Consider the following 10,263-nt stretch of genomic DNA (forward strand, 5'->3'; position numbering starts at 1 on the left):
GGCCCCGGGGCCGCGCCCTTTTCTAAAGGTGTGTCTGTATGTACACAGTCAATAAAACGGTCGATTTGAACTGGGCTTGGTGACTCTTTGTCCGGGACGGAAGGAGGAAGCGGGGCGGGGGGGGGGGGGGAAGAGTGCAGGAGGAAACCGAGGAAGGAAGGAGCTCCGAGGCCCCTCCCGTTGGGATCCTTTGTGAGATCTCATGTTTGTTCGTCTGTCCAGTGATTTTTGTCCGGTGTGTACACCCCGCTCCTGTCCCCTGAGCCCCCAGCTCCCGGGCGGAAGGGCAAAACACGTGGGAGAGAGAGGCTGGTGGCAAGGACAGGGTGGGTCTCTGCAGACCGAACGGGAGAAACTCCAGGGGGTGTGCGCAATGCTCCTTGGGTTGACCCTGTTTCTGTGACGGGATGTGGCTGCCTGTGTGTGCGCGCGCGCTCCCTAGTTCTTGTGTTCAACACCAGCCTCTTAGTTCTCAGAGGAGCCAGTGGAGAGATTCACAGGGCAACAGCGCTGTGGCTTGCACAAAAGACGTCACAAATAACAAATGACAGAGCAGGCAAATGAGGGAGAGCAAAAAAGGGACAGCCTGGCAAGGCTGGTTCCACAGAACAACTTGATGCCTTTAAGCCCAGGAGCCTGGTGTCTGTGCACCAGCGGGGGGGGCGGGGGGGGGGCGGGGGGGTGGCGAGGAGCGGCGAGGAGCGGTGAGGAGCGGCGAGGAGCGGTGACCCTCAGTGAATGGTGCTCAGACAACCGTCAGGATGCCTGAGGCAGCCTGATGGTCTAAGATGGGTGCACATGTGGAATCAGGTCGAAAGCACACTGATTTCATAATCTCAGAAATGGGGCTTCCTGGGTGCGGAACAGGAGAGACAAAGGGGCGGATCCACAGCGGATGCCTGCTCTGCATCTGGATCAGCCTAAAGTGCTGTCCTTGGGCTGTCTGTGTGTTTCAGCTGAATCTTCCCTTAGGACAGGGAGTGAAGCCAGGAAGGGAGACAGAAGAGCAAAGGAATAGAAATGAAGGGAGCAGATGAAGATTACATCTCTACTCTCTCTGCGGGTGCCAGGTCTTCCCAATTGGACCAGGCCCAGCTCCAGACACCAGCAAGCTATCCAAGCCTGTCTCCGGGCAGAGGTGGTGACTATGACACTTCCCAGGGCTGGAGCCTGGGTTCCCTTCCCAGACCAGCAAAGCTCTCTTAGGGAAAAACTCCCTTCCCAGAGCCACAGCCTGAGCCCTGCCCCTGTAGCCAACCCACTGTCAGGGACACAGCTCAGAAATATAGGCTTTTGGGAAAAGAACTTTTTTCCACCTGAAAATGCTGCCTTTGAGCAGGAAGCAGAGACTGACTCAATTCCTGTGACTGGTTTAAAAATCCACCCACATGATTGCTTTTAGGCACAGGCCTGGCTGGGTCCCTAAAGTGCTTTTTTTGGCCCAACCCAGCACTCTGGTCATAGGAATGGGGGGAAAGGGGAAGAAGTGATCCTTCCTGTCCCCACTGTCCTAATGAGTGGAAACTCTCCTGGAGATCTTCCCACCCCCTAGGATCGGGAGTTCCCCCACAGGAATGTGCAGAGTTCTGACACTACTTGGTCCTGGGCAGAGCTTTTTAAGGATGAACACATATTGTTCAGCTAGGCCTCATGCTCCCTGAGCAAGGCTGGGCCCAGAGGCTCTCCCACAGGACAGCAATGGGTTCACGCTGGAGGTGGAAGGAGGCCACCGCGCTGCACTGACTGCCCATTGGACACCCGCCTTCTTAGGACACTCCCACTTCCGTCTGGACCTCCTGTCTGAGGGTCCCCCCAGCATCTGGCCTTCTTCTTGTCTCCTTTTAAATTGTGTTCTTTCATTTCCTTCCCCTCTCTCCTCTCTGGTCTCTTTTTCCTTCTGCCTCTCTCTTTTTCCTTCCTCAAGAATCTCATAAAATCCCAGGGTTGAAAGGGACCCTGAAGATTTGCTAATCCAACTACCCATTTGAGGTTTAATTATTTTTCTGCAACATCCCCATTAGGAGGTTGTTTGTACTTATTTATCCAGGGATGGGAGCTCACCATCACTCCCTCCCCTTCAGGAACCAACTGTTGAGCAGTTTAGAGTGTGTCCCACCCTCAAGTAACCCTTAAGCCCAAGTCTGCCACTGGGATGTACCTTGTGAGAATCTGCAGAGGTTTGGAAGTGAAATCCCTACCTTTATCTCTCACTCCAGGGCTTCAAAGATTTTCATTCACTGACATTTATATATTTGTTTATTAGTTTGTTTGTTTATAGTATCTGGTGATTCAGGTGCCATACTGGCTTAGCTCTCCCCAGTGTGTTTTGCCAGAAAACTGATTTGGATGCCACAGGAGAATGGAGTCTAATGGGTTGAGGCTTGTGGGTGTAAATTTGGTGAGGGAGTGGGGAGGTACCTGGAAAATAGTCAGAGAATGCGATATGACAGCAGTAACCTTGGAACTCATGGCGATTTATCAGGAGCAGTAATTGTCTGAGCTACAGACACCAGATGCCCTGCCTGGGATGTGGCCTTGGATCATTGGAAACCCATCTGCGGAAAGGTGACTTGAATGGAGTGTCCCCCACTCCAATGTCTCTTAAAACATCAGCAGGAATGAGGAGCATCGAAGATCATTCGAGAAAGTACATTAATATAAAAGGACAAAGGGAGGTACTGCTTCTTTGAGGAAGAAGCTACTGAGTGGGGTCCTCTGCTTCCTAGTCCGGAGTCTGGAGTGCAGCTCTCCTCCCATGACATCTGAATAGCAACCACAACTAAAGCTACTATCTCTGAAGCTTTTTTGAGTCAGTAAATGTCTGGACTGTTATTCTCTGGTGGTGATACTGTTCTCAACTTTTCCTCCTGGATCTCAGGGCCAGGCACTTTGGTAGGTAAGGGGGAGGGGGTGGCATCTTGCTATGACTGCCTCACCTCAGATTTCACATCAGAGCCTCGGTTATGAGACTGTCCACAGGGAAGGGGAGACCTGCTGTCTGCACGACCAGAGGCACCATCTGCAGAGACAGAGCCATGGCTGCATGAGCATGGAGCAAGCGAACTTAGAGGGGCCTGTCCTTTCAGGGAGGAGGTGGGTTCTCGGCTGAAAAAGCCAGGCCTGGGTACAGGGATCCAGGAAAGGTCCTGTGTAGAGACAGTAAGTTGCCAAATCAGACTTAACAAGTACCTTTACCTTGTGAGTCTCCAACATAAAGTCACTGACAAGACCAATTCTGCCGGAAAACTGGGGATGGAGCAAGCAGAACCATTTCAGTTGTAGTGTGTCAATTAATTGATTGCACTTGCAACACAGCAGCCACCCACACACATGTGTTCAATGACAAGACTTCTGCCTTAGGACTCAATAGAGAATAACATTATATTGAAAATGAAAGAGCTGCTGCGACTGGCATATAAAAAAGATCGAATTATAAAGTGTCTTGCCTTTAGTTTAAAACATGACCAATGTTCCTAATGAGACTTGATGTGGATTAAAAACAAAACAAAACAAAACAAACAAAAAAAATGCCATCCAAACATGCCATGATGGGTAGAAAACAAAACCAACATTGTGGGGTTAAATATATTGGAAAGACTTTGTATCATCCCTTGGTTGAATAAGTACTTTTGGTGATTTGAATTGTGCCAATTGTGTGTGCTTTGTTTGGACATGTGAATGTAGAATGAATAATTAAGTTTACGTCCATGTGGAATAAGGAAAATAAAACTGTTTATATATATTTTTTAGCAACTGTTTACTGTTTAAACATGCCCCCTTGTGTATTGGGACTTAATTTGGTTTTGGCAAATTAAATGCGTTTTCTCCTAGCAACATTCTAGCAAACTGGCCCTTAAATTGCGTCTAAAGCCATTTGAGAGAAAAACTGCCACAGCTGTAGAGAACCGAGGAACTTCATAAGGATTGATCAGTGTTCAAATGGGGAAAGGATGGGAATGGAGAATTAATTATTAATGCTTTTTAATAAAAGTGGCTTTTGTTTAATAAAATTTAATAAGATACATTTTTATTTAAAAAGTAAAATAAAACTTTAGACTGGCTAAAATTGGTCATGGTCACCATATATTAGTATAAGTATTGATAATATCTATAGTAGCCAACATTTATTGAACTCTTACCATATACCAGGCATACTCTATGGAATTTATAAACATTATTTTATTAATCCTTATAATAATCCTGTGAGGTGATAATATTATTATCCCAATTTACAGGCAGAGAGACCAAAAAGCATAGAGGGCTGGTAATTTGCTACGGTCGCACCCTGGTGATGAGTTCTGTACTTGGTCGTCTGACCCCAACACCAGGGCTCCAAGCCACCCAGCCAAGCCTCCTCCCCATGCCTCTGTCAATCTAGGCAAAGGATAATATATTTTACATATTGTTAAATTTACTAATTATGGAGTTTGTCTAGAAAAAATCTTTCTCTTCTGTCTTTCTTATTGCTCAAAATAATTTTTCCCATGATTATAAAAGTTATGCATGATTAAAGGTAAGTGAGTGTAACCACTTGGAAATGTCTTCGACAGTATACTAAAATTAAAGATATTAAAATTAAAGTTGCTTGCGATTCAGGAATTTTACTCTTGGGCTCATACCCCACAGAAATCAGTGTTTACGCCCATCAAAAGACCAGCAAGTGTGTCCGTGGGCACAAGCACCAGGGAGTTTCAGAGGCTTCATTAGCGATAGCCCCGAACTGGGCATTACTCGAATACCCACCAGAAGCAGAATGGGGAAAACACCCGCGGTATATATGCTCACATCGCCGAATGCCACACAATGAGCAGTGAGATGAATGGCATGACGCCCGGTGAGAGACGCACACACAGAAGACTACGTAACGCATGGTTTCATTCACATGCGGTCCAAATACAGGCCAAGCTGACTTTTGGTGAACAAAATCAGAATATTTCTGGAAGGTACTGACTAAGATTGACAGGGTGCTCTAAGGAGCCTTCCAAGGTGCTGGAATGTAACTTTATCTCAGTCCTGGTGGTGGCTATATGGGGGTGTACATACACACACAAATTCGTCAAAGTATATACTTAAGGCTGTGCACTTGGCTGGATTTGTTATACCTCAGTTTTTTAAATTTTTCATTTAAAAATTACAGTTGACATACAACATTATATTAGTTTCAGGTGTACAACCCCATGATTAGACATTTATATAACTTACAAAATGATCATGCCAGTTGTACCTATCTGACCCAATACATAGTTTTTACAGTATTATTGACTGTACTCCCTATGCTGTACTTTACATCCCCATGACTATTCTGTAACTACCCATTTATACTTCTACATCCCTTCCCCTCTTTCACCCAGTCCCCCAGCCCACCTCCCATCTAGTCACCATCAAAACTGTTCTTGATATGAGTCTGTTTCTGTTCTGCTTGTTCATTTACTTTGTTTTTTTAGAGTCCACATGTAAGTGAAATCATATGACATTTGTCTTTCTCTTTCTGACTTATTTCACTCAGCAGAATACCCTGTAGGTCCATCCATGTTCCTGCATGTGTTAAGATTTCATTCTTCTTTATGGCCGAATCTTATTCTACTATATATATGCACTTCTTCTTCATCCATTAATCTACTGATGGACACTTAGGTTGCTTCCACATCTTGGCTATTGTAAATAATGCTGTAATAAACATATGGATGGATGTATCTTTTTGAGTTAGTGTTTAGGATTTCTTTGGATAAATATCCAGAAGTGGAATTGCTGGGTCCTTCTTTGCCTCCTTTTGTTGCCTTTGTTTTAAAGTCTATTTTGTCTAGTATAAGTATTGCTACCCCAGCTGTTCCTTTTGTTTGTTTGCTTATTTCCATTTTAATGAAATCTCTTTTTCCATCCCTTTCCTTTCAGTCTGTGTGTGTCTTTCGATCTGAAATGAATCTCTTGTGCACAGCATAGGTAAGGGTCTTGTTTTGTTATCCATTCAGCCACCATATGTCTTTTGTTTGGAGTACTCAATTGCATTTAAAGTAATTATTGATAGAAATGTATTTTTGCCATTTTATTATGCATAGTTTTGTCTTTTATTTTTTTCTTCTTCTTAAAGAAGGCCCTTTAACATTTCTTATAATATTGGTTTGCTGATAATGAACTCCTTTAGCTTTTTCTTGTCTAAAAACTTTTTTTTAAAAAGATTTTATTTATTTATTTTTAGAGAGAGGGGAAAGGAGGGAGAAAGAGAAGGAGAGAAACATTAATGTGTGATTGCTTCTCGAGTGCCCACTACTGGGGACCTGACCCTCTACCCAAGAATGTGCCCTGACTGGGAATTGAACCAGTGACCCTTTGTTTCACAGGCCAGCACTCAATCCATTGAATCACACCAGTCAGGGCTGAAAAACTCTTTATGTGTCTTTTGATTCTAAATGATAGCTTTGCTGGGTAAAGTAATATTGGTTGTAGGTCCTTGTTTTCATCACTTTGAATATTTTGTGCCAGTCCCCCTGGCCTACAAAGTTTCTGTTGAGAAATTGGCTGACAGTTTTCTGGGAGCTCTCTTATAAGTAACTAACTGTTGTTCTCTTGCTGCTTTTAAGATCCTCTCTTTGTCTTTAATACTGGGCATTTTAATTATAATGTGGGCCTCTTTGGGTTCATCTTGTTTGAAACTCTATGTGCTTCTTGGGATTGTATGTCTATTTCCTTCACCAAGTTAGGGAAGTTTTCCATCATTATTTTTTCAAATAGGTTTTCAATTTTTCATTCTCTTTCTTCTCCTTCTGCCACTCACATAATGCAAATATTGGTATGTTTAAAGTTGTTCCAGTGGCTCCTTACACTAGCCTCATTGTTTTGGATTTTTTTTTTCGCTGTTCTGATTGTTTTCTGCTTCCTTATCTTCCAAATCGTTTATTTTATCTTCTGCTTCACCTACTCTACTGTTGATTCCCTGTAAATTATTCTTCATTTCAGTTAGTGTATTCTTCATTTCTGACTAGTTTTTTTTTAATTATTGATTGATTTGAGGGAGAGGGAGAGAGAAACATTAATTTGTTGTTCCACTTATTCATGCACTCATTGGTTGCTTCTTGTATGTGCCCTGACTGGAGATCAAATCTGCAACCTTGGCATATCAGGATGATGTTCTAACCAACTGAGGTACCAGAGAGGGCTCTGACTGGTTCTTTTTTTATTTTTAACATTTTGTTTATTAATTTTTAGAGGGAGGGGGAGGGAGGGAGAAATAAAGGGAGAGAAACATCAATGTGTGGTTGCTTCTTGTGTGCCCCCTACTGGGGACCTGGCCTGCAACTCAATCATGTGCCCTGACTGGGAATCAAACTGGCAACCCTTTGGTTTGCAGGCTGGAACTCAATCCACTGAGTCACACCAGCCAAGGTTCTAACTAGTTCTTTTTTATATTTCCCATCTCTTTGTTGAAGTTCTAAATTCCTCTACTCTTCCTCTAAGTTCATTAAGCATCCTTATGACCAGTGTTTTGGGTTTTTTTCTTTTTCTTCTGGTGATTTTATTTTTTAATTTTTATTATTTTTAATTTTTTTCAATTACAGTTTATGTGTAATGTTATTTTATATTATTTTTAGGTATACAGCATAGTGGCTGGATAATCATATACTTGACAAACTGTCCCCTTGATATTTTTAGTATCCACCTGGCACCATACATAGTTACTACAATATTATTGACTATATTTCCTATGCTATACTTTATATCCCCATGACTATTTTGTAACTACCATCCTGTACTTCTCAATCCCATCATCTTTTTCACCCAGGGCCCCAATCCCCCTCTCCTTTGGAAACCACCAGTCTGTTCTCTGTATCCGTGAGTCTGAGTCTGTTGTTGTTGTTGTTGTTGTTGTTGTTGTTGTTTATTGTAACCAGTGTTTTGAATTCTATATCTGGTAGATTGTCTTCATTTTGTTGAGTTATTTTCTGGAGTTTTGTTCTATTCTTTCATTTAGGACATGTTTCTTTGTCCGCTCATTTTGGCTGCCTCCCTGTGTTTCCATGTTTTCTATGTATTAGGCAGAGCTGCTATGTCTCCTGGTCTTGGTTGAGTGACCACATGTAGTAGGTCTTCTGCAGGGTCTATTGGCATAGCCTCCCCTATCACCCACGCTAAGCACTTCTGGTGAACCCTGCCCCCTCTGTGAGCTGTGTGCACTCTCTTTTTGTAGTTGAGCCTTGATTTCTGTTGGCACATCAATGGGAGGAATTTACCGAGGCCAATCAGCTGCAAGGACTGGCTGTGGCCACCATAGAGGATCTGCTGTGCAGGCACCAACCCCAGAGAGCAGGACTCACTTTGGTGGAGCTCAGGTACCCGCGAAGTTCACCCCTTCAGTGCATTGCTCATGGAGGTGGTTGGGTGGTGTTTCAGTGTGGTCTGAAGCTGTTCATTGGGTGCACTAGCTCTGGAGCCTCCTGGGAGGTACAAGCCAAGGTGACTTGACACCTGTGCCTTGCCTGAGGCCACCAGGCATGAACTACAAAGTGACATGCAGATGGCTGCTAGTTGCACTGAGCTTGGAGGTGCCTGGTAGAGGCCAAACTGCAAAATGAGGCCTCTTACTGCTAGTGCTAGTACTGGGGCCACCTACGAAGAGACACATGGTATACAGAGGCCAGATCCTGCTTGTTTCAGAGATTTTAGGAAAGTTGGCAGTATGCGCCAAGACAGGCTGTTGGTATGGAAAAGTCACTGGAAAGGGCTTGTGTGGGGTCCAAAAATTAGGTGGGGTTGGGTCTCAGGGAATCACCAGGGCAGGGCAGTGTGAGCCAAGTTGATAGAGACTCAGATATGGCACCACCTGCCAGCTCTGTGGGGAGAGGGCTCAGCATCAACACTGGTTTTACAGCCATGAGTTAGGGATACTTTTCTTCCTGGCACTGGAACCCTGGGATGGGGGATCTGGAGTGAGGCTGGGACCCTGGGCTCCTCAGGGGGACCTCCACAGCCAAGATATCCATCCTGACTTTCAGTTGCCACACATGGGTGTGGGACCAGCCTACTCTGCGTATCCATCCTTTCTCCCAGTCTCAATGTGACTTCTTCTTTATATCCTTAATTATAGGACTTCAGTTCATCTGAATTTTAGGTAGATCTAAATGATGGTCATTTGTAGGTTAGCTGTAATTTTGATATGGTTGTGGGAGGTTACAAGTACTATGTTTCCTTACACCACCATCTTGGTAGAAAATCTATGTCTCAGTCTTTAAAACTGCAAAAGTAACCCTTGGAAATAGGGCAAAAAATCAAGCATGTACTTACTACAAAACTTCACTATCTTATACAGTAGTCCCTAGCCACATGTAAATATTTACATTTAAATTTTAATTAATTAAAATTAAATAAAATTTGGACTTCCAGCCAAGACAGATGCTCAGGTAGGTACACATTGCCTCATCACGCAACCAAAAGAAGGACAACAACAAATTTAAAAACAACAACAACAACAAAAACCAGAACTGCCAGGAAATAAAACTTTATGGAAATCCAACAGCCACGGAGTTAAAGAAGAAACATTCACCAGACTGGTAGGAGGTGTGGAGACGGGCGGCCTGGGTGCAGAGGACTTGCAGCAAGGTGGCAGCTGGCAGACAAGGTAGTGACTGATGGAGTGAGTGGTTCCACATCTTTGTGCAGATAAACCAGGAGGAACAACTGGGGAGCAAGACAGACAGCGAAACCCAGGGCTCCAGTGCAGGGAAATAGAGCTTCAAAACTTCTGACTTGCCCTGGCTGGCGTAGTTCAGTGGATTGAGCACGGGTTGCAAACCAAAGTGTCGCAGGTTCGATTCCCAGTCAGGGCACATGCCTGGATTGCAGGCCACAGCCCCCAGCAACCACACATTGATGTTTCTCTCTCTCTCTCTTTCTCCCTCCCTTCCCTCTCTAAAAAATAAATAAATAAAATCTTTAAAAAAAAACACCTCTGACTTAAAAAACCTGTGGGGGTTGCATCACCAAGAGAATCTTCCAGCCTCACAGGAGAGTTCATTGGAGAGACTCACGAAGTCCTAGAATGTACACAAAACCACCCACCTGGGAATCATCACCAGAAGGGCCCAATTTGCTTATGGGAACCAGAAGAAGTGACTGAAAGCCAGGTGAGTGCCAAGCAAGCAGCATGGTTACCTCTTGAACCTGTCCCCCACATACAGCACCACAATGCAGTGACATGGGTTGCCCTGCCCTGGCAAATACCTAAGTCTCCGCCCCTTACTACATAACAGGTGCACCCACACAAAAATATAT

The sequence above is a fragment of the Phyllostomus hastatus genome, unplaced genomic scaffold (assembly GCF_019186645.2).
Source record: "Phyllostomus hastatus isolate PE091 unplaced genomic scaffold, TTU_PhHast_1.1 phas_contig_62, whole genome shotgun sequence".
Taxonomy (NCBI): Eukaryota; Metazoa; Chordata; class Mammalia; order Chiroptera; family Phyllostomidae; genus Phyllostomus; species Phyllostomus hastatus.